Source organism: Serinus canaria, chromosome 2 (assembly GCF_022539315.1).
Source record: "Serinus canaria isolate serCan28SL12 chromosome 2, serCan2020, whole genome shotgun sequence".
Classification (NCBI taxonomy): domain Eukaryota; kingdom Metazoa; phylum Chordata; class Aves; order Passeriformes; family Fringillidae; genus Serinus; species Serinus canaria.
Window position 1 is genome coordinate 66,568,593 of NC_066315.1, and position 25,658 is coordinate 66,594,250.

At 43.0% G+C, this 25,658-nt stretch overlaps 1 protein-coding gene and 1 long non-coding RNA gene across 2 annotated transcripts in view; one reads left to right on the forward strand and one right to left on the reverse strand.

Moving 5' to 3' along the window:
- RREB1 (ras responsive element binding protein 1) overlaps positions 1-117 on the reverse strand; it is a 121,959-nt gene extending 121,842 nt beyond the window's left edge. Inside the window, exon 1 of the mRNA XM_050971399.1 lies at positions 1-117. The gene's annotated coding sequence lies outside the window, so the exon portion shown is untranslated.
- Positions 118-12,349: 12,232 nt separating this feature from the next.
- On the forward strand, positions 12,350-16,743 carry LOC127059237 (uncharacterized). Its single transcript, XR_007776871.1, has 2 exons — positions 12,350-13,264; positions 13,588-16,743. It is a non-coding gene; the product is annotated as an uncharacterized LOC127059237 (long non-coding RNA).
- Positions 16,744-25,658: the final 8,915 nt, after the last annotated feature.

A 25,658-nucleotide genomic window follows, 5' to 3' on the forward strand; every position in this document is an offset into this window, starting at 1 on the left:
CCTGATAAGGAGACACATCACGTGTCGCTCCGGCTCCTCTCCCGGGGACGCGCTACCGCGGCAGCAGCAGCCTGTTGCAAATAGCATCTCTAACTCGCCCTCGTCGCGGGGAGGGAGGGGCGCCTCCAAGGAGAGGAGTGAGCACAACTTTTCCCCCCCCACCCTTCCTCCGTCCCTCCCTTCTCCGCCCGGCAGCGCAGCAGCGGGATGCCCGGGGCAGGCGCGGGGGGAGCGGGGGGGCGGCCAGGTGCCACGCGGCGCCCCGCGCCCTCCCGCTGCTCCGGCGGCCGCGCCCGCGGGGCTCTCCCGGGCGGGCCTGGCCGGCCGCGCTCCCGGCCCGGCGTGCGTGTCCCCCGGCGGCCGGCCGCTCGCCCGGGTCGGGGCTGGAGCGCATCCGGAGCCGCCGGTGGCGGTGCCGCGCCGCCGGCTCTAAGGAATTCACCAAGGCTCTCCGCTGCCGTGGAAATGTCTGTGCATCCTCCTGCGCCTCCCAGCCCGGTGCCTCAGCAGGTACAGCGGCCGCAAGCAGCGCAGCCCGTGCTCCGCGGGCAGGAGTCACCTTCTGGTTGTGTTTGGTTCCTCAGAAACTTTTCGTCCTTGCGCGATTTGGATCCCCGCAGGGCTCAGTCATCCATCCAGACCTAAAGGACACGTTAAATGTAATAGGACCGTGAACATCAGCACAGGAACAGGAGGTGCAAATGCTGTGCCTAATCAAAGGCAAGATGAGGCCGCTCGCACGTACAGGTAGTTACGCTGCCCGGCTCCGTATGCGCCATCCTTCCCGTCACTTTCCCTGCAGTGGAAGTTCAGAGGTGTAGGAGACTTAACAAGTGATGGAGTGGTGTTCGGAGTGGTGAGGATTTCACCGTAAAACCAGTACCGGTTTAGAGTTGTGTGATAAATAATAACGCTACATAAAAACAAAATACCTGGCAATACTCCATCCTGAAAGCTCGATAGGAAAAAAAGAAAAGTAAACCAACACTGCTTCCGAGGAGTGCCTAATGAGTATAGGAGGAACCAATTTACCTTTAAGGAAATGGTTATTTACACTATATCTAGAGCTACTAAAACTAGGCCTTTTAAGGCTGTTATTGGTGAGGTGGAACCTGCAGTCCTGGTCTGTTTTTTAAAGAAATCAAATCATGGCCTCTAGGCAGAAGGCTTGTGCCAGCCTACATGGTATCCTATCTCCTGATTGAAAAGGGATTCACCTGGAAAACAAGGTGAAATTCCAGCTATGTGGCAGTGAGCCCTCAACTATTTTCGCAGAATATTACATGTAAGATGTCATGATTAACTTCATTTGCACCATTTTTTCAAATACTGGATAAGGGCATACAAGTCAGGAATATACAGATCCTTTCTCAAAGCCATGAGCTGTGATTCATATCAGTAATAAACCTCATCCCTTCTGGACTCGCAAGTAAAACATGCGCAGGTCTGGTGAACTGGGAGTTTGAAATGCCACAACTGCAAAACCGAAAGGTAGCACACGTATATTCAGAATGTGAAACTGCAGCTTTGACGTGCGTGTGATGTGGTGGTTTCTGCGGGCTCAATTTTTGCCACTTGTGCTCTGTACTGAGTACTGTGCAGTACTACCCAAGTGGAGTTGATGACTGACAGAGGAGCACTATCATAGTTTACCCCACAATATTAGCAACAAACATGAGAGAAAGCCCATTCTCATTGTTCTAAGGTTCTTATTAAAAAAAAAAAAAAAAAAAGAGGGAAACCATTAAAAATAAACTGATAGCAAAGTGTCTTTAACCTTTTCATCTCTGTCCCCATTGTACCTGCCAACCTGCAGTGGCAGAACTGCTGGTAAGTTCAGCAGCTTTACAGCCAGCTTGCATCTTCAGTATCTTTTGCTGTCAGGCATCCAATTAATCAAAAACCTGAGCAGTTTATCCATCTCAGGCTCAGCCCTTGAAACATTCTATTTACATTGGAAGACTGCTGTGATTTAAACCTTCATGGCACACACATACAAACTCACAGAGACTGGGCCTGGTTTGCACAGCCATTTATTTACACAAATGGCTGCAGCTGAAACTGGTGAAAATTTCTGTATAGGTAATCCTATTTGGAGGTTAGCAATGCATGTGTCACTGACCTCTGCCTAATATTTCTAGAATAGTCTTGGAGGCATTTTGGACTACCTCCACATGAAGATTGCCATCCTCAATGTATTTTTTAACCTTGGAGGTGCTTAAGAGCCCTTCGATGTGGGAAGTTTAGCAAGCAGATATATGGAATAGATTGAATGGAAAAACAAGTTTTCTCAATTCAGCATCTGAAATCTGCTCTGAAAAAGTGGACATGTAAAACTCATATTGGAAAAAAATCATGATTTTAGTCTTTGGAGAAAATATGCTGATAATTTTTTGTAGCACTTATCCCTATTCTTTCTGTAAGATGGAATGCAGCATGAACCAGTACATACTGTGTTACATTAATACTGAAAATTAAAAATAAAAACCAACAAAAACCCAGTGATGAAAAAAAAGTTATGTAATAACTTAAAAGCCCCATTAACTACTAGGGTTTATGAAATAGTAAAACGTGATACGTCATTTAACAGTTAAGGAATTAATCATTCTGGGCTGTTGGTGGGCAAGAGAAATGAAATAATTCAGTTTTTCAGCCTTCTGTCATTTGAACTTTTATAATGTATCAGAGAGGTAAAACACCACTGTGATCTAGTACTGAATGTGAAGTTTTGAGCAAATGGTTCCTTTTTTCTATTACTTATTATAGAGAAAGAGAAGGTAGAGGTAATTTCTGTCTAATAAACCCCACTGTTATGAATGACTCTCCCAAAATGGTACTACATGACTTATATGATACAGCTATCCTCTTCATTCTGCACTTTTCACCATTTGCATCACTGTGGTTATCCCATCTCCTCTGACCACTTTATGACAAGTAAAAAGTTGGTTTTTAGTTTCCCTAGGATTATTCATATTTTCTGGATATTGGGACATGAATACCCACATGACTGTAAACACACTCAGGGGCAAGAAGATTTTCTCTAGCTTCTGTGTAACTCACACACCTCTCTGGTCCTTCAGAATGAGGCTAATACAATGAACAATAGTAGAAATAAAAACAATAGTTTTGTGAAGATGTTTTTTGTGTTACCAGATTCATTGACACCACTGGGTGACACAGCAATATTGGTGACAAAAGCCACCTGCTGTTGTCCCAAGAAAAGGACAACTCTGCCCCCACCCACAATTTAAATATCAGAGATGCTGATTAAAGGTATTCAAGGAGAGGAGAAAAACAGGATGTATAGCTTACATGAAGGCCACAACCTGAGGATGTCTTAGAGCACAGAGACTAAAGCTGATATTAGTGTTAAGAGATAAGTTAAAGGTTAGCTAGAGATTTTTTTGCCCCCATCTTATGAGACATTATCAACATTCTGTGGTTTAGATCACAGTCTTTAGAAGTTACTGTAATTTCTTGCAAATTTACACGTCCCTTTCAGCAAAAGCAGTGTGGAGCAAAGAAGTTCTCTGACTAACCATTTTATATGCTAAGACACATTTTATATGCTAAGAGGCAGGACTGGGCCCTGACTTTACAACACCTCAGGAGTGCTGGGTGAGGGCAGCTGCCAAGCCCCAGCTCCCTCAGCCTGGTGTGGCTGTCCAGCCACAGAGGATGTCAGAGGCATTTGAGGCCCCATGCCCTGCCTGAGCTTGCGCTGCTTAGCATCCGGAGTCCTGGTGCTGCCATCCTTTTCCTGATGTCCTCACTTGTGCCAAGAGGGAGAACTTGGCTGACATACTAAGGCAGGGGAAAGCCTGCTTGAAGGATCAGAGAATGCAGCCCTGAGGGATTTGAGAAATAAGTCTTTATATAACCTAAGACCAAAAGAAATGTTTGAATTTCCTTTATGTTTCAGCCAGTTATTTCTTTAAATGAACAAACATGCCATTGCTGAATCGTCTTATGGGTTGAGGATTTTTTTGTTTAGAGGTTTTTTTTTTTTTTTTTCCAAGACACAGGATTCTTGGGTCAAAAACCCGTCAAGAACTAATGCAGAACTGACAAATGTGACCACCATAGAGGTCGGGTAATTATACAAAACAAAATGGGGAAAGTTCAATTAAATATATTTCCTATAAATTGCTTGGAAAACTTGCTGAATTTGTGCACTGGAAAACTGCACAGAAGAGCATAATACATGAGCTGCAAACTGTCTCAGAGCATTTGTCTGAAGACAGAGTATCCTTCAGCATTCCCATTTTCCCCATGCAGGGAAATGTGATGTACCACTATGCTCAGCTACCGCCTCTGGAAACTGGGCAGCTGGGGAACAAGGGAGTGGTGGAACTTGCTCCTCCATCAACCCCACTCACTGTATTCAAGGGCAGCTTTGGATGAGCTAGGCCAAAGCTTTAGTCCCAACTTATCTTAACATGAGACTTTTCAGAGTGAAAGAAAAGCTGATGTATCCCAGCATGCCTAAGCACTTTTCCTCCCATCCCAACAGGCTGGCAGTGGCAGAGCTGGAATTAAAACCAGTATTTCCCCCAAAATCCCGGTGTAATTCTCCAGGCATGAAGCCATCTGCTCTGCTGGGTGTCTCTTCTCAGCAGACTGTGTTAGGGATAACAAACAGCAAAAGACTATGTGTGATTATTCGCTCCCTGTTTGCTCTGAAACATTTCAGCAGTGCAAAGCAGTCCCTGAACTGGCTCACCTAGCCAGCCAAGACTACCTCTTGGCTAAGGATTCATATGGAAATATGAAGATAGTGTTTCTGAAACCCACACCACTTTCCCCCCCCCCCGCACAGATCACAGCCTGTAGGACATATTGCAGGACTGCTTGAAGTTTCTGGCTGCAATAATTGCTGGTCCCATCTCCTTCTCTCTTTTCACTGTGGGAGTCTCCTGCAGATGGATGCAATGCAGAGCAGCCCTGCTGCTGCAACTGGACCAGCTTGATGAACTAGTCCCTTTCCCCAGCTCTAATTTTCAGAAGGTAAAAAGTAGCATAAACTATTCACCTAAACTACTGTAGCAATAACCAGTGTTTCTAGACCCTTTCAGGGAAAGTTCTCCAGCCTAAACTTATTCTTTCAGGATATACAGTCGTAACTGTAGAGAATGGCTAAAAGGATAATCAGCTGACATATCTTTCAGCCTTATAACCAAAACAAACAACAGAGGCACAAGAGTGTTATTACAGTTTTAGTAACAAAAATTCTTTAAAGAGGAGTATTAAAAATAGCATGTTTTAAATGAATGAAACTAAGATTCCCTCCTGCATATTGAATTATTTATAAAATTTTGGAGGAGTACAGCCTACTTCTTCCTCAACAGACTGTTTGAAAACATAGCATGAAAAAACTAGTGGGTAGATGTTTGACATTTACATTCTCAAGCAATTCTGTGATCACTAATGTGGAGCCTCAGAAACAAGCTGTATAATCCATGTGCAAGTGTGTCAGTGAAGGGAGGGAGCAAAACCACCCACTGCAGTACTTTCACTTGTTTTAAAACTCTGCATTGTTGCCCAGAAACTTTTGTTGCCTGGCAATGCAAAAAAAAAAAAAAAAAAACCAAAAAACCACAGGTGTGCAAAAAGAAGTCAATGTTTAATGCCCAGTTTGTGATTTGGTACTAACATGTTTCATTCTTACTGACCACCCAGCCTCTCACACCTAATTGATTGTTAGCTTAAATGTGATTATTTTCCCTCCTGAAGGCAAGTAGTAAGCCAGCTGTGTGTTTCCTTGCGTCTCATTTGCTAGGGAGAGTGGATTCTGAAACCTCTCACAATCAAAATAAATGCTTATGTTTCAGCAGTTATGCTTAAACTAGATAAATGCTTATGTTAACATTGACTTCAGTCGTTCAAACGGAGGAGACAGTGGCAGCTAAAGGAAGGTGGCAATACCCAGTAGAAGCATCACTTACTATCTTTTGGTATCATACATTAGAGATAAGAAACTCCTACTCTCCATTCTCTGAGGCTGCCACAGTAATTCTCTGTGCAGTACACTTTTCAGTACTCTCTCCGTTTAGCTTTAAGTATTCTCAGTTATGGGGGATTCAGCAGTTTCTGTGGGGAGCTTGAGCTGTACCCTTGCTGATTTTGCTGTTAGGGTGTTCCTGCATTTTCATTTTCTTAACTTTGGGCCACAGCTAATTATAGCTTACAGGGTGCAGATAGAAAAGGGGATGGGGAAGAAGGAAACCCCCGTTCCAGGGAGAAGATGGTAGGCAGTGCTTTGAGATGCACCCACAAAGCAGCAGAGAGGGCCAGCAAGCAGCACAGAAGTGAAGAAATAGGAAGTGAGGCAGCAGTCATGAAGAAAGTAGGCAAGGAAACAGTTACCCTGCAGGGAAGGAAAAAGCAGGACAACTTTCAAGGGCAGAGATTAATACAACTTGGGGGAGGCTGCAATGACAGGATTTGGGGAAGAGAGGAACCAAATTCCCAGGAAAAAATGCCCAATGGATGCAGTAGGCAAAGAATCAAGGAGGAGGCAGAAGAAAATGGTGGGGCTCAGGTAAATGAGTGAGAAAAGAGTCATTATGTTTTTGTACCTATTAAATTGTGCTTTGCACCTCCTCAAATCAGAAGCAAAACTGCACTGGGTCAGGTCTATGCCATAAAGTTCTGCAGGCAGATGTGCAAAGGGATATGGTTTGCAATGGAGCTTAGAACCCAGCTGTGCTACCAAAAGCAGCAAATGTGCAGAGTTCCACAGTCAGAACCAAACTTTCACCAGCACAGCTTGTGTCATTTGGACAATGATAAGATAAGCCATGCTGGCAAAAGCAGAGTCTTGCTGTTGAAAATGGTGCTGGGGGTAGTTATACCTCTGCTGCAGTGTACAGGGCTGTAACTGCACCAGGAGAGCTCTCTGCTTGTCAGAACAGCCATGCTCTATTAACAGATTGTCCATAATGGATGCATGATGAAGAGAGGTAAAAGGAATTCTTCTACTGATGTGACTTCCACAACCACAGCAAAAACTGTCAGCACAAGGCTTTTCCTGGCAGAGGAAGATAGCTGTTTAGACCAGAGGGGTGTAAGATACAGACATATTTTAGATAACTTCTGAAGCTTTCATACAGGAAAGTATTTGCTTCTACAAAAAGAAAACTCAGTAATTGCAAAGTGAGGGCAATTAATTAATTAATTTAGGGCAATGTGGGTAAGAGCATTTAAGTCCTTTTACCTTTATTTATCATTCAGCAATCACTTGTTTTTAAATAAAGGATTCTTGACAAGAAATTATTCTCAATAAATTTTTCTGCATTGCTGTCTTCAACTTAAATGACAGATAATATGCTCCATAATCTTCTTTCCTTCTGTGCAATAAAAAGAAGGTGAAGCTTCTCTTAATGAGCATGTAGGAAGGAAAGGTTTGGTAGATAGATAACTTTTTGTTTTGTTTTGGTTTTTGTTTTTGGAGGTTTTTTTTTTTTATTTTTGTTTTTGTTTTCAATTATTTTGCTCTAACTGAACTGAAACTTGAAAAGGAAAAAAACCCTAAACCCCTATTATCAAAATGAATGCAAGAGAGCTGTTGCCTGAAATGATTCACTGTATGGAAATCTCAACTCTTTAAACAAATGATTTCTAAGAACAGGGCACAGACATCAGCCTCTTCCTGAAAAGAACTCAAAGTCACTGGAAAGAGCAGAAGATGTTTAAACTCCCAATTTTCAGCTTGCAGTCAGTGTTTACAGCAAAGGATTAAATCTCTTGGGATTAATGTCTGTGAAAATATCCTGAAATCCTCACACTCATGCTAAGTTTTTCCTGCAACTTCTTGTGAACTGGTAATAGACTGCTGTGGGTCTCTGAACTCAGCAGAGAAATAATCTGAGCTATAAATTTGGATTAAATGGCAACTGCAAATAAGATTTTCTCTAATCATTTCCCGAACAATCTTACATGCTCATATCATATACACCTTCTGAGCTTGTTTCATTATGCTGTTTTTCTTCCATGTCCTTTCCCTTTCAGAAGTGGCTGAAGATAATTCTTAGAGTGCAAATGAGCTGCCTGAATAATTCAGCAAAATGATTTTTAAAATTATTAAATGCAAAGAAACCAATAAAAAAAAAAAAACCAAAAAACCCCCAAGAAGAGTCCTGGGGGTAGAGCCTAATGTCACTAGAATAAGAGTTATACCACAGATAATCCAAGAGGCTGAGGAGAACACTGCTAAGGTGGCCAGTGGCACAGTGGATGGGAGCACTGTATTCTTACCTCTTGAGATTTGGATGAAAAGCCTGATATAGAAAACACATTAAAATGAATGTGATGAATTCATCTTAGAGTCTTCAGAGCAGTGGTCCTCATGTAAAAATGAGGACCTTCTGTTGAAGGACACTAATTCTCTCCACAGTTGCTTATCCCTCTACACACCATACACACGTGCTAAATAAGGCTAGAAAGCTGCATGAGTGTTCTGACTGAAAAGTAAGATTGCTTTTGTTTCCTGTTTATTTTTATCTGGTATTTAGAGAGTTTTGCTACAGGTATAAAGAGCTGCGTAGTCGATATTCTCCTGTGTGACTTGAGATTCAGAACTGTGGTTTCTGCTGTAAATGGGAGTGATTCACCTCAGAAGATACTAGTCTGTTGTTCTGAGTTAGGCACAGACTAAATCAGTAAATTCCAGCCTGATGTTTTTCCATTGCTCCATTCCAATGGACAGAAATCACCACAGTCCATACAGTTTTTTGGGATAATCTCAAAGGCAGATCCACTGATGATGTTCCTGGTGTAGACTCCAGTTTACTGACACTGCAAAAGAGAGGAAATATTCCTTGCACTAGCTTGAATGTGGTGATTCAGTAGAGCTGGTATCATTCATCCTGTTCTATGATGAACACCACATTACCCAAGCACACTGGAAAAGAATGAACAGGCTCAGATTTCCTATCTGGAAACTGAGAGCTGTTGCAAAACTTGGTACATGGATAAAATAGAAACAACATGTATGTTGCATGTAAATAGGAACAACAGCAAAATCTTGTGGTAGTAAATTGAGGTTAAATTGGCATAAAAGTGGTGAGTTTTGGAGAGCTAGGACAACAGTGGAATGAAGAGAAAGTAAGATGGGAGTGGTGTATTATAGTTCAGTATACAAAAGTTTGGTAGCATGGAAATTAATACAGACAGTTCCTGGCATGATTTTGGGCTAGTGCTGACTGCAAGAGGGCTGCTGTACAGCTGGGATACTCGTGTGAAAATGTTAGCAGCATATGTAATAAAAACCACTAAACTGGAATTATACAGAAATAAGTTATTATTGAAAGACAGCTGCACTTTGAACAAAGCATTGAGGAATTTATAAGACAATGATTTGCCAAAGGGAACAGCATAAACTTATCTCAGCCAGAGAGCCACAACCAGTTCCTGTGGCTGCTCCCCACCACCGAGCACAAACTCCACTTCCCTCCAGCAATGAAATGGGGACCAAAAGCTTTAATTGCATGGTGTGCTCCATATCAATTCCTATGAATTGATGTCCTCTCTTCATATGAACTGAAAACACACGTGAAGTGTCTTGCAACTTCTTCACCCTCTTTATCATTGCTATCACTCTTATCATAAGAAAGTTGATCACAAGTGAATTGTAATTATTCGGCTAGCAGCTAAGTGGTGAGAACATCAAAGCACAAGTATGTTTGTAGGGTTAATGCATGATTATTTTAGCATCCCAAAGGCTTTGGAATGCCATACCATCCTCCCAGGGCTATGTGAGAAGAGGGAACTTCTCACATAGGAGGGCCTAAACTAAGCTTTCAGAGTCAGTAAAATACATCATTTCACATTTCCCAATGCCAGCTCTTTGTCCCCAAATTTTATAGAACATAATACTACATTCTTTAGAATTTTAAAAGTGAAACAAACATGTGAAATCAGACTGTTGGATTAGTAATTACATCTTAGTTTTAAATGAAAAAATCACTATATTTGCCAAATATAGTATAAATATGCATATCAGATCTGCCACTTCTGAATGAGCATGAGATCCATTAACTCATATGCTCTGTTTCTGCTAGGAACCAATACTTCACCCATATTCAAGAAATTTTTTTAAAAGGTTATTTTTTTTCTTCTAATTAGGATGTCCTTAATCAAATATTTGATTTTGTATTTTCTAGGCACCTACATAGCCTGATTTTCAGCACATTCATTGCTTTTATGGCTGCTGAGCAACTCTGAAACTTAAGCATGTGAGTACAAATTAAATGCCAAACTACAGTCATCCCATTTTAAAAATTAATAGCATGATGAATACAACCAGTTGTGTGATCTCTGATGAAAATAGGATGAAAATGAATGGAAATATTTCCCTGCATCTTGGGATTAGTTTAAAAGTGAAACTTGATGAGAAATATTCATTTAGAAGCCACTACAGTTTGTAAAATATGCTGCAGCATGTTGAAGGACTTGGAAAACTATTACTAAGGAAACTAGTTAGGTTCTTCCCAATGAATTCTAAGTAGGTGGGAAAAGTGGTGGGTACCACTGTGATTAAGGGGAGATAGGAAGACTGCTCTGAACACAAAAGAAATGGCTTTCAGGAATACAAATAATATAATGAAGAAATATGTTGAACTTTAAAGAAGAGTGATGTAAGTAAAGAGGTGTTTATATAGATAATTTGAAATATTATATGTTCAGTAAGGTTTTCTTTGATTATCAAACACCAGTAATTATTTGTACACACAATGACAAAATGACATCCTAAAGAGGTATTCTCCTATAGCCTGTGTGCATGAAAAATTAGAGGATGGAGTCAGCTATCTAACAACAGGATATTTTCCTGGTACAGTGGGAAAGGGTTAATGTGCAGATAACAGCAAAGAGAGGTGTTAATAATATTGTGTAACAGACATCCCCTTGCAAATGTGACCTGCAAACACCTTTAAACAGTCCAGTAATACTAGATGTTTGCCAAATGCTTCTGAATATCAGAAGTCTCCATGAGTTATTAACCAAAGCATTGAATAGCTCTGTGCTTGCGACTTTGCAGGATTCTGGTGAATCTGCTCCAAGTGATGATGCTGCCTGCTGCCTGCTGGCTGTGTCTCGTCCATATGGCCTTCCTGCAGACCTCACAGCACCTGCAGTTAGAAATATAAATGTTGATTTATTACAGCGCTTTCCATTCTTTGGGGTCTACTTTCCATTTCAGCATTTTATTTATCATTTGCATTACCATTAACTCTCCAAAGCAAAATTCTCGATCCCATGACGCAAACACACTGGTCCATTGTAGGAATATACAGAATTATAATATCACCTGCACTGTGCTTCTTGGGGCATTCTTTGGAAAACCCTTTGTCTGACCCAGACAGGACCTAGAGGTAAAATGGTGTAAGATGAAAAGGTTCAGCTTCAGATTAGTAAAATGTACAACACGTGCAACTGTTGTGCACTTTGCACTCCTGCTTTGGTGGAAAATTATGTTTTAGGGGATGAGTTGGAGAAGAGTGAAGATGCAATGTAATTACTTTCCTCCCCTATCCAGAACCTAAATCTGCATGTGCATTTCAGTTGCTTTTAAAAACGAAACTGAAAATATCCATTAATAAATTCAGATATCAGATTAAAGAGCAGTGCCTCTAGTATCAAAATTGTTTACATGATTCAGTGCAATGAATTACTATTTTTTTTTTTTTAATTGGGAGGATTTTAATTCCAAGTTTCTTTGTGTTTCTCATAAAAAAACCCTTCAGTGTCTTGCTAGGCATATTCAACAACAAGAAAATAAGGCAGTGTAACTAACAGGTCTAAGGGCTTATAAAACTGTTCCTGAATTACCCAACATTTGCTACATCCTACAAGACTAATTTCTGAGGCCTGCTCCAAGAAAAGATAAAGTTACAGAAATAACTGTAAGGAATTCCAAAACTGTGTAATTCACCTGCTATCAGTTTTCTGTACAATATTAAGAGATATAGAGTAGCACTTAGCAATAAAATAGGAACACTTAAATTACTAGAAACCATCCTGATTTCAGAGAACAAAGGAAGAGATGCTCTTTGTACAACATTTATTACCACTTTGTAAGTACAGACTGTCTTGAGGTTAATATCTGGTTAAAAGAGAAAGAGCATTTTTTTTTTCCTTATTGCAAACATTTCTGCCAGGATCATGACAAGATCTGAAGCAGACCACACTAATGATATCACGCTGCACAAGTATTTTCTTATCTAAGATATTATTCTACCCTAGCCAAGCTTAAGAGTAGAAGATGCTAACCTTGAATAAACTCTTGCTGCTTTGTGTGTACTAATAAGGTGTTGGAGAATGCTCCATGCAGCAATACTCATATGTAATACTTCTGCAACAGCTCTGGCTGTCTGATTTAATCCCAGATTCTTCATCAAGAATCTTAACTCACTTTATAGAACAGACAGTTTTGGGAATGCCATTGCACAGCTGAAGGAGCTGAGGCAGTGAGAGGGCAGCGAATCAGCATGATGTAGAAATGCCAGGAACAGGAGCTACCTCTCCTAGCTCTGGGCCTGCTTGTATCAAAAGTGTGCATTTCAGTGCATGAAATAGAGTAGGCTCCAATTAATCACGGAGGAGAGGTGTGAGCTGTATAACCATGTTTGAAGAGAAATGTTTAGAAATTGCAGAAATCACATCACTGACTGGTACACTCCTACTTTTACAGCTTCTGAATGCAAACCAGCCCGTGTCTGGACCTCTGCTCTACACACATTGGTAGGAAAAAAAAAATCTGCTGGTCCTTGATAATTCAGGAACAGACACAAAAATAAATATAGGGAACGATGGACTGATGCTTCTAGGAAGGCAAGCTGTGGGTTGAATAATGCAGGGGGAAAAAACAGAGAAGACAGAGTAGGAGGCAAAAGAAAGAAAGGTTTAGGGGAAGGATTTTGTCTTATCCAGTGCTTTTTTTGTGTGGCTCACTCCTGGCCTTAACTTTTAGGGTGAAAAGACCTTGTGACACAGCAGAGCTGGTGTGCATTTGTCACATGGAGAAATAATTTGAGGAGAGTACAGGTGTTTCCTGTGTTGCAGAAATCATCTCTACAGAGACTCTTGTTTGTGATTACCCAAGACTTCAAAGAAAATACCAAGATGGATGTGTAAAAGGTCCTGCCAATAGCAGGATCCACCATCTATTTCCTAGTAACTAAAACAGACACAGACACAGCTCCCAGGAATGCCTATGAGGAACCTCCATCAATGGCAGCTCTTCAAAACAGCCCTAGATGTAAAGGTGATTCTTCCTTTATCATTCTCTGCTGGGTAGCATCTCCAGTGAACATTTCTAGAGTTGGGCCCTACATTTTTGTAATACATTTCTCTCAAAATCCTGATTTTTCTTAAATTGTTCTGCTGCTGACCAGCTGGAAGGCTCTTACTCTCTAGGTGAATTTCATGTTTAGTCTTAGCTGGTATGCTTCAAACCCAGTCCCTCTCACTCTAGCATGATTCGTTTGCATCTGCTTTTGTGTCAGGAAATATCTCCTGCAAAATGACATCTACAATTTCCTCTAATTTTTTTTTTTTTTTTTTGGTTTTGTGTTTTGTGGCACTCAGCCCCATTTTTTTTCAGAGCAAGCTGCATACAATGACACTACTTTTCAGAGGTGCTGAATAACCTATTCTAACCTGAAACGCTTTGCTACACATCCGAAAATGAGGTGCTGAGAAGTACTGAGAAATCTTTGGCTGGAAAACGAGGAATCAGGAAGCTGGTGTGCTTTGCAAATTCCGTATCCACGTCTTCCCTCCTCAGAGCTTCAGTGCAGTGCAGGCACTGCCAGGTGGCTGCAGAGGAGCTGATCTGTCAGGCAGGCGCTCTCACTGTGCCCTGGGCTTGGGTGGGAGGACCCGTGCGCAGACCTGTGACCTGAAGCACAGCCCTTCTGCGGGAGAGAAAAGAGCACAGCCTTGGGCAATGAAACCTAATTTCACTTCAAGGAGTGCTAGTTAATAGGAACTCGGAGAAAGCAGGATTATACACAGTGACTGTTTCCAGTGAAGTACGAAATGTCGGCATCTCTCATGGTCCAGTCACTGCAGAGCCTCTCCCGTGGGTGTTGGCTGACTTACAGTGAATTAAGATAAGGGGAGCTGGGTGGGTAATTAAGGCTTTTACATGCATGTTTTGAAACAGGATCCACTAAATTCACAGCTAAAATTTTGAAAAAAAGCAGAGTAGGTTAAGCTTTTTAAGTCCATCGTGTTCTTACTTGCAAGATGCAAATCTTCGAGCTCTTGCTGTAGCATCTCACTGGAAAAGGGGCTATAAATTGTAAAATATTTTACTTTTGTTGTTTGGGACAGTACAGAAACCAGAGAAATATTTTTAATGAACATTCTTCTTGTTCAAAGCATTTCAGTAGCTCAGGTCTGATATTGTTTCAAAACTGTTTTCTCAAGGCCCTCCAGCACATGGTGTTACGAAAAAAAAGTTGTCCGACTGGTTTTAACACATCTTTTCAATACTGATAAGCAAAAGTTCACTGAAATAATTCCCAATAAGATACATGTGGGGATATACCTTTCTTAAGCCTCTCTTGTTGGATTCAAACTTCAGGGAGACCTGTTGCATTCCAGACTTAAGCAGCCTCTTTCAAAGTTATTAGAAAAGCACAGGGATGCGTCAGATGCTGTGCTGAGGAGCGCCTGTGTCACATCCTGTTACCCGTGTCTGCTTTTAAACCTGTTTCATAAGTGCAGCGACTGACTGACAGTCTTCAGCTGCAAACATCTTTGAAACTACATGAGCTGAGTTCCAAAAGAAAACACTGCTGTATTTTGGTTGCCAGAGGTAAAACACTCGATAAGTAGCTAGTTTTTCTTAATTAAGTAAACGATTTAATCTTGAAGCTACTTTGCTTAACAATGTCATCATTAAAATGGTAATGGGCTTCGAGGTCCTTATTCAGCTTGGTATGGCATCCTACCTTTGCTGCTATTGTTTCATCCTGCTCACTCAGAAGTTTCTGCAATTCAGTCCGGTAAGAGCAAGATGCTAACCAAGGAACTAAAGCTCAAAAATAGCATGTGGCCAAATCTTTGAGTCTATCTTAATAAGGTCCTCTCTATCCTCCCCTTGAAGCCACACAGGCACTTCAGTAGGATGCAAAATGGTTCCTCTGCTAGGTAGAAGCAAAATGAGGGAAAATATTTTTTAATATTATTATTATCTATTTTGGAAATGATGCTTTTAAAAGCCAGGGCACGCTAAAATTACTCGGAAAATAAGTATTTTACTAAAATATGCACACTAGCTTGCTATAACATGATTTGGTAAAAATTAATACTTTTTTTTTTTTTTTTTTTCTGTCTAATAACCATGGGACTCAGCTGAACACAGCTAGAAAAAGCCCTATTTAAATAGTGGGGTTTCCCCCCCTCCTGATTTTCCAGTGTACAAAGCAAGTTAAAGCAGAAACAAAGGAAAAATACTTTGGCAGATGGATGTAGCTATCAAACCTGGAACTTTCCCATGCTTCTTTTTCCACACTTGTGCATTAACCACCAGTCTCTCACTGCAGACTAAGCCCATGCCCAAATCTTGGAAATAAAGGTCTAGTCTGAGATGCTGTTTAAAGCAGCCACAGGTTAAGGTCAAATTCTCTGTTATACCTAAGCTGTGCTTCATGCTTTGTCACATTATCTGGTCCTTCTGGGGAGCTCTAAGACATCCCTGCAGATTTAGAGTGGCGTCAAGGTCCCTGTCATTTACCCTTGAATAAAAAGGCCTTTGCCAGAGCCAAGAAAAACTAGAAAGCAGCAACTTTCTGGCCCCACCTCCTTCCTCACATCCCTGCAGAAAGGGGCGGGGGGAATAGATAGGAAACACCATGCTCCTGCACAGAGCACAGGAGGATTTTTGTGTTTCCATAAGGCTTAGCTTGCCCTTTGCTTGGCCAGAGGGGCATAAACAGGGCCCCAGACTAACAACAAAACCAGATCCTCCTTGCCAGTAAGGGAAGGAATGGTTGGTAGCACGAGTGCTTATTCTATCATGTTTAATTTTCCCCAGCTCACTGGGTTGCCTCAACACACAGGGAAAATATGCTGGCAACAGGTGGGACCATCAAAACTTTCTGTGGGAGTCCCCAGAGAGAAAGTTTCTAACCTGGCATTTTCACTGACAATAACAGGGACTTGTGGGATCCCCCTGCCCTGATCTGCAAGACAGCTCAAGGGCAGATGCCCTGGCAAGCAGATGGGAGGAAATATTGTCCACTGACTGCTCAGCATTGCCAGGAAAGTTGACAAAACCAAGTAACTTTCCACCAAAAAAATAAGTATGACATACCTAAGCCATTATAGATCTTGAAACTGAGGATGAAGACTGCCTAAATATTTTTCTTTATGGAGTCAATAGGCTACATTCATCTATAAGGTATCACCCAGGCCCTCCACTGAGTTCTGTTAAAGAAAAGCTTTGTGGCCCATAGCACTTAAACCATTATTAGTTTCTACTTTTTTTTTTTCTTTTTTTTTTTTTTTTTAATAAAACAGGAGTATTGGTACAATATTTTAGTTATATTTCACCACAATATTCTTATATCCATGTATCTTTTTTTATTAAATTCATCTTTTAGTAGAAAATTATAGGAGAAATCAACTCGAAAAATTATCTCATGGAAAAAGTAGAAAGAGCAATATTCATTATGCATCCTTGAATGTCCTTGAATTAAAGGGCATGTCTGCTTTTAAACACTGAGTAGCTTTCAGAGGTGGAATAAGCTAAAGGGATCTTTATCCACAGCAATACTGCCTTGACAAATATTCAAGGGAGTAAAAGGAATAGCTGCACAGTTTGCTCCAGTGACTTTTGTTCCCTTAATGAAATGTACACAAATACACTCATCCATTGACTGGATGCACCCCTATCTGCTGTGTGGCCTGCTCTGACAGTCCGTGTGTCCCCTCACTCCTGGTGCATCTGTAACCTTGACAGCTCAGTTCTCTGTGGGTCCTCAGGCTGGGAGCAGAATGAGTCATGGTACAGCAACCCATTCTTTCTTTAGAATACCAGTGTTTTAGAAAAGACACAACTCTGGAAGAAAACTAAAGAATAAATTGATATGTCACAGTACATGTGTTCTGTGATTCCTTTCAGTTCTTCATTCCAACTCTGTGAAATGATTTCCTACTCTTGTGAATGAAAGTGTTTCTTATTAGAGGAAGATAGAAATCAGATGATAACAACTGGTGGGAATAGGGAGAAATTAGGCATAATGGGCCCTCAAATTATTTGCTTGTTATTTTAGTTTGCTTTCCACTTTGAAAGTAGTTTATAGATTTCCTTTAGAAGCAGGGTTGATGGGTTCTCTTTTAATCTAAGTAACAAAATTGAAAATTGTTAGTCTAAAGAAGGAATGTTTAAAAGAAAATGGATGAAGACATAAGGTGTTGAGCCAGCCTTCACCTTCTTTCACACCCCTTTACTTTCAAAAATTCAGATCATCAAACAAATTTTTTTTGCATTGAAAAGGGCTGCTCAGGGCCACTGCAGTTGTGGATGAGGTCTGTACCTGATGCTACACCACTAAGGCAGTTTACTTCTATCTCTGTTTTCTTAGTAGTTTACAACAAATAGGTGACAAATCCTGAGAGTTTCATTGCATGAGAAAATGTAAAAGTCGTGTACTTAACTAATACAATTCGTTGGGATTTTTTTTTAACATTTCCCGACCTGACTGCAAGAGCTGTCCAGCCTGTGCAGTTCCAGCTTCCTCCTCCTCCTCCTCCTCCATTTAGCAAGGCTCACCTATGCTATTTACTGCATCATTGCATCCAAGCCAAACTTGGTTACTGCGGCAACTAAGTTTTTCTTCTCAAAGGGTCACAGGGAAACACATCCTTCAGGATCCCCTAGTAACCGTCAGCCGCCAGGGCTGGGGAACATCAACACTGAAATGCCTGCTTTCCATCGCTAAGGCAGCGCCGCCTGCGCCTGCAACAAGGGGGGCAGAGTCTAGTTACATTCCTGACCCACTTTCACATCCCTCCCTCCCTCCTCCTCCTCCTCCCTCTCCCTCTCCTCCTCCCTCCCCGAGCACAGCAGCAACCAGCAGGGCAGCAGAGCCTCCATTTAGCAAGCCTCGCACACCGCAGCCCCCGAGCTGTCTCCTAGCAGGCGGCGGCAGCGCAGGTTTCCCCAGCAGCAGGCGGGGAGCGGGAGGGGGGACTGCGGGCCTCCGGGAGAGGAGGGAATTCCCTCTCGCCAGCCTGTCCGTGCAGCGATGCTGCTCCTGCCCTTTGTCCGGCCCTTTCGACCCGCATCCATGCCTGCACCCTCACCAGCTGCAGCGTGAGGCTGTGCCCCTTCCCTCGGCTTCCCCAGCCCCTCCTGGACGAGTGTTGAGCTCCCTCTGCCAGCATCCCTTCCGCCATCCCCTGGCCCCGGGACCAGCCTGGATGCGCACACCTGACTGCCCCGCTCCCCTTCTCGCCCACCTCCTTTATGTAACCCCGCCATTCCTGTCCCACTCTCGGGCTCCTGGCGCTCGTCCCTTTCCCCAGATAATTGCAACACCTCCCCCCGCCTCCCCGAGTGCCGGGCAGGCAGGTGAGTAAGAGGAGGGCGCTCTGTCAGCTCCCCTGGGACGAACACTCCCTTTCCCTGCGGGCAGCTGAGAGGGATTTCGCCCCACATCGCACCCGCCTCCCCCAGCCCGCTTATCCCAGGCCTTGTGCTCGGGGCAGCCGAGGCCTCTCCAGGCCGTGGGAGAGCCCTGATGTTTGGGAAGGGGGTGTGGACAAGCCGGGGGCAGGTGCCACCCTGAGGGTGCCGGCGTTTGGAATGGGGCTGGGGCTCACGAGGTGCGGGATGGGGGCTGCCATCCTGTCTCCGCCTTTCCTGGCTCTCCTCGGGGAACAGAGCCGTGCCCGAGGCAAGGAGAGAGGAGGGTGGCCCAGTACGGCCGCGTCCCTGAGCAGGTGCTGGGTTTGGGAGCTCCCGACACACCGGGACGTGCAAGGGGCAGCTCCCCGGGGATGCAGATGTGCCGGGCCTGAGGGCACGGCGGCGGGAACACTCGGAGGGACAGGGGAGCCCAGCTGCTGGGACATACACTCATTCTTCAGTTCTGTTATTGCAAAATGCCAGCTGCGACCAGCTCCTTGCTGTGGAGCCCAGCCTGCGGGAGTGACCTGGTTTGTGCCATGGAAGTGCTCCTGTCCCACAGTTTTAGACACCTGCCAGGCTGGGGACCTGGGCTCATGCTGGACAGGCAGCCCTTGGTGAATTAAAAAAAAAGAAAAAGAAAGAGAGAAAAGAAAAAAAAAAAAGAGGTGAAAAAGAACCTCGGTTTTAAAATTATGACTTAGATTTCATGTATTTCTCTCTCAACCCCTTTTTTGGGGCTCTTTTTTTGGGTGGTAGAGATCAGAATAAAAAGAGCCATTTAATTTCTGAGTGCTACAAGCGTCTTAGTTCACTGTTCTTTGTCCTTGTATAACTTAAACCCACCTGTTTTCAAGTTTGGGCTTGATACATATTTCTGCTCCATTCCTGTAAGTGCTTCAGCACATGTTACACATATGCTTACATCTGCAGAGTCCAGGGCCGCAATCTTCAATGTCACCCTAAATGTTTAGTGCTGTACCACATTTACAAACCTGGCTGAGTAATAGATTAATAATTACTCAAAATAACATGACACATAAACAGTATATTATTTCCATCACAGAGGAAACAGTGGTTTTCCAGATATTCTCTCTTTCTCTCTATGTAAATGTGCATGTAGCAGAGGTCTAGGTACTCACTGTGAAGTACATTTGTGGTTTTACTTACTAAAATTGAACAAACTTCCTAATTAACCTAACATTTTACACACAAAAGGGCCACAAAACATATTTTTTAGTTACATAAGCTTTAAAATAGTGTGCACTATCCTGTGTGCTGTGACTACTAAGCTGGTAGCAGTACCTCAAGCATCTTTAAACTTTCCTCTGCATTAGGGAAGAGTTACACACCTGCTGGGAGGTTTGTAAGGGTACAAGATTGCACACAGATTTTTTCACTGCCTGAAAAAGTTTTTTGGTTTGAATGATTACACTGGGCTTTCCTGCATCTGTTGTGACCACGAATGACAGTGACTGCACGCTGTGAAGTGCTTTTGTCAGTGGCAGACGTTTAACTGGAAATGAGAAAAGAAAAAATAGAAAAAAAACCTGGCAGGAACCACTGAGAAAATAATAAATGCATAATGTCATCAGTGATAGATAAAAATATACAAAACTAATTTTTAGTGCAGTATTTTTTCACTGAGATAAACAAATCTTGAGGTTAAAATAATATACCCTTCTGAATAAGCAACAGCAGCTATGATGCAAATGCATTTTTCACCTTTTCAGAGCTTTTCAAGAAATTAAAATGCAGTGACTATCTGTAAAACAGTTTGATAGGTTATTATCAAAATAGTAGCATCCTCATTCCTAATGTCAGAGGACACGATTGGAACAAACTGCTAGGCTGTTTAATGAGTGATTGACCATGAACAGCATTTGCCTTTTTCAATAAAACATTTTTATTTTTACTAACTTCCAGAATTCTATGCAAACCACAAAGTACGAGATATTTTCAAGAGGACATGTAGAGAAGAATGTTTTTTCTGGATTTGTTGCATATAATATTGCTTGGTAGTATTTTATAGTGAATATTTAGTAATTAAAGAGCTTGCTTGGGGAGCTTTTTTGATAGTTCCTAGAGGTAGCAGAGAAGGGCAGGTGAAATTAGGTGATGCAAGTTGGTACAGCCAGTAAGCCTAGCTGCACTTGCTCAAATTTAAAGGTGCTCTGCAAAGATGTATTTTCTGTGCTGCAAGGTGAGTTTTGAGGTTTAATCTTTACCACATCTGCTGCAGCAAAAGTGACAACCAAGAAGTTGTAATATCCTGGCCACGCACTCTCCTATGGTGAGTCCAGGTTGTAGTTTGAGTCGTTTGCTACAGAATGGATACTGAAATCCTGTCAGCAAAGTGGTAAAGCAGACACACACGTGGGAGGATTTGGGAGGCACAGAAGAGCGTGGAGCGGTGGCTGTCCTGGGATGCTGGGATGGCACATGGGAGCACACAGCCCAAGACAGTTACTTAAGGTGGCTTTTATTCAGGCATCTACTGCAGCCATAAAAAGAGGTGTGCGAGGGAATGTCTTGGGAGAGCCTTTCCCAATCAGCAAGGCATGCCTGGAGGCACACCGTCATTAAGGGTGGGGTGCAGAGGGGCCCTGTGGAGGATCCTGAGGACAGCACGGAGCAGGAGGAGCCAGGCTGCAATGGAAATGGCTCTCCTTGTCCCTCCCCACTTCCCTGCAGCTTCCAGCCATGCTACCAGCCACGGGGCAAAGGCCTGAGGGTTGGGGTGGGAGAGCCTGACACATGTGGCAGTGTTGGGGGTGTGGAAGGGAGAGGGAGCACAAGGGATACTTAAGCCCAAACGACCCCTTTTTCATACTCTTTTTTTCAAAACAGACCTTAGGGCTGGTCTTTCCTGTGCTCAAGGATTTTTTCATGTTTTTCTTTCTTTTTTAAACCCTGCTGTAACTGCTGCTGATGTAGGCGAGTCCAGCGGCAGCCCCCACTTGACCTTGCCTGGTTTGCCTTGCAGTGAGGCTGAAGTTGCTTTTTTACCTTGGGACAGGTCAGAAACACTAGCTTGAGGTAAAAAAAAAAAATGCATCTCCTTGCAAGGCAAAGGCAAGGCCTCCCTCTGCCTCAGCCATCTCTCTCAGTAATTGGAATTTCAGCAAGTACCTGCCCCTAAGATGAATGTTGTGCAGCATTCCCAGGCACGCCCCACCTCGAATGCCAGCCCTGTCTTCCTCCGGGCCCCAACACAGCATCAACAGCCTTCTCCCTCCCCGAGCAATGCCTGAGCTTCTGATTCATGCTGTTCTCCCATCAGCAAGCAGGGAGATGTCTGCGCCCTCTCCAGCACCTGGGTTTGAGTAGTTACCCAGGCAAAGTTCTTGCTTGGAAAGAAGGGCTTTTCTTCTCTCTGCTGGCCCCATTTCCCAAGATTTATATGACCAATTTCTAAACTCTTCTTAATTGTAGAGATAAGGCATTTAAAACATATGTGCTTCCCATAACGCTGTGGAGTGCTGTCTGCCTCTTGCTCTGTCTTCATTCACAGAAGGTGCTCATGCATATGGAAGCAATCAGGCTACCCAAAAGACAACACACTTGATACTGCTAATTACACGGAGTAAACACCACTGGGACTATAACTGGTCTCTAGATCTGAGTCAGTGTTCTGCTGCTGAGCTGAAGAAGAAAGTCTATTATGTGCATTCACATTATAGCCAGCGAAGTCCCTGCTGCACATATTGCTGATTTCTCTACATGCTACGTGGCACAGAGCCAAGGAATTGTAGTGCAAACAGGATTTTATAACCAGCATTATTTAAGGATGGGCAAACTGTGAAGCTCCAAAAGTTAATGATTGTAGTGCACTTTCAATTAATTTTTATTGTCAAGCTGTATTTCAGGGCACTAAAGAGCTCTTGCGATGACAAGCAGGGGTGTGTGGGAACAGGCGGGAATACAGTATGCATTGTTATTCTCTCTGATTTATAGATCAGAGAATAACCTATCTGGCTGACAAGTTACCTTTTTCCTCTCATGTTAGATGAAATTCATCTCTGTGTTGAGCTCCCTCCAGAAAATGCATTTTAGCAGTGTAAATACAGCGTCAGTCATCAAATTTACAAATGGTACACATAAGCCCCTGCACAGAAGTAAATATCACCCTTTTCCACTAAGGATATCTGTAGTACTTTTGTTGTTGAGACAATTTATCTTACAATGGCCCAATGCAGAAGTCACCGAGTGGATTTAAAAGTACTAGCTACATTTTAAAGACTCAGAGAAGGAACTTCTGACAGGATGTTTTCTTTTGAAACACAAGTATACACTGAAGTCTACATGCCATGAGGCACAAAGTCTGGATAAAGGCAGGCAGTGCATGAGCAATTACAGCTCATGACAAAGCCTAGCCTTGTATGATGAGCATCAAATTCACCACTTCAGCTCCCTCCCTGTCCCTCTGAAGCCACAGGCCAGAGCCGTGTGTCAGCTAAAGAGCAGCATTGGGTAGCAGCTGAGAAATGCCTGCTTTTCCCCTTGCAGAGGACACAAGTTTGGGCCTCTACCCAGAACACTGACAGATTTAGAGGGTCATGCTGTGTTTGAAACTCTCTCAGATTTGACTGAGAATGGGACAACAGACTTGAAACAGATTACAGGAAAACTGTCAGAAAGAACAATTGCATAAGTCTAATTTATCTAGGAAATGCAAGGGAAAAATACCCACAAGAAAATCAATCCAAACCAAAACAGACACTTTGGGAAGTATAGGAAGAGCTGGGTCACAGACAGGTGTCCAGCTTTAGCTCACAGCTGAGGGAGGTGGCTGCTCTGGCCGGCTTCTTCTCCGCTGCCCCAGGTTACTGCTTCAGAGGCTGTGCTGGTGCAGCTGTCTGTCTAGCTGTCCTCTAAGCCAGTCCTGTGAAATGATCCATTTCAAAGAAAAGACATGCATTTCAGGGGGAATGCATGGTGGGGTTTTTTTTAACCCAAAGGTCCTTAAAAAAAGTCTTTGGAGCTCAGCTACACAAACATTGACTTGGTGTCATGGGATAAGCAGGTGTAAGTCTCCCTGTGGGTTTGTGAGGAATGAGGGGGAGCTGCACCAAAGGGCTCTGCTACAGTCCAAACAGTTGTGTGTCTGTAACCTGAAGTGTTCCTCTTCTTCTCAAGTGCACCAGGACCATGAAGTGACCTCTGCCTTGCCTGTGTGGTGCATACACCCACTGGGTGGTCACTCTGTGGCTGGCTGCCATGCTCACCACAGGGTACTGTGGCACTTCCTTTGCACCCACCAGTTTTGGCAGACCTAGTCTGCTCTGACCTTTGCCAGTTAAGCTATATCACATCTATTTCAAAATTTAAATAAAGTCAGTGTTATGCCCACACCATTTTAAATGTTAGCCAGGACTTAATGCATTAGCACCAGGCTCATCTCCATGTGAAAGCTGGCATGTGACAAGCCAGAGGATGAACTTCTGGGCACTGTTACCCTGCTCTTAGGCCACAGACATTCACGTAGGCTGTGGCAGAAGTTTCTGTCTCCAGCTCTCCCCTGGTGCCAGAGGTTCCTGCTGCTTCAGATCCAGGGAGTAAAGCTGTGGGTTGACCACTTCCTGTCATTTGGTGGCAGCTTGTAATGTTGAAATACTAGGCCCCCTCTAACCTATCTCATCCAGCCTGAAAAACTGTGAAAAGCATTCAAGCACAGTTGAGCAGAGCAGGCCTGAAGGGATGGTAGCCACAGGCTGGGTTGATAGACTTCTCCAGCAGCACCTCAGCTTGGGAGGATGTGCATCTGTAGCCCAGTCCCCTGTGCAGACATTGTTAAATTTTCTTTAGAGGGTCTATTGCAGAGACAAATGTTGCTTGGTACTAGCATGAAACCACACAGCTCCTCCTTTGGGCTGGCATTGTCCTCCAGCTAGTGTGGGCAGCTATTCACATCCTCCATATGTCTGCTTAAAATGGGTACACATCACCTTGAGTGTGCTGAGTGGGAGGGAGCTCGCCCATCTCTGAAACACAGGTAAGCTGCTTCGCTGCTGATTGCCAAGCAAAACATCTTCATGGGGAAGCTTTCTGCTGAAACCAAAGTGAAACTTACCCTTAGCTCTCTTATTGCTACCTCTGGAGTCACCACATCCTTCTCTTTCCACAAGCACCTCATTGTTTAGAAAGTGGCAACAAGTGATGGTGCTAAGCACCGAGAAATGGGTCTCTCTTCGTTTGTGGGGGAAGAGATGAATTTTTGGAGGGGTTAAAATTTGCTCTTTGAAAGCAGTGAACACCAAAGGGTCCACCTGGGGAGAATGTTCCCGGCGTGCTGCAATTTTGTGTTGCTTCCCTAGGTTTCTTGTGGAGACAAGCCCCAAGGAATCTAAAGACTTGGCTTATTTTCCTGATCCTGCAACAGATTCCCTGCCTTGCCCAGCCAAGGGCATTTAGGATCACATTTTTGAGCATGGGCTTTAACTTTAGCCCTGTAGCTTGAGATACCCAGAATCTGTCTTACATGTGTATTAATCACTTACAGCTCAGCCAAAATGAACAGAAGCTGCCTTACATAGAAGTGCACTGAGAATTAGATGTTACTTCAAAAAACAGGGCCAGGTCTGTCTTACTCAGCTTGCTCCTACGTTCACTGGAGGCAGTAAGTAACACCTGCCCAGCTGGGGAGACATCAAGATAAATTAATTTTTATAAAGCATGTGGAGTGATTAATTATTTTTTAAAACATTATTTGCAAATGTAACAGAGAAAAGCTCTTGGAGCATTGTTTCTCTTGTTTGGAAATTTTTATTGGATTCAAATAAGAATAAGCATAACCTCCTTCATCAGCAGGCTTGCTGACCATAAAGAACTTTGTTTTGCTTTCAGGGATTAGGGCATGAAATTTTGGTTTCTCTCACTTGTTTATGGCATGAATTTACTACACATAAATCACTGCAGGTCAGAACATTGCTGTTCCCTTAGCATAAGGTAAGAGAGCACAGAATCACTCTTTACTGTTGTGCAATTGGACAGGATTTGGCTTGTCCCAATTTTG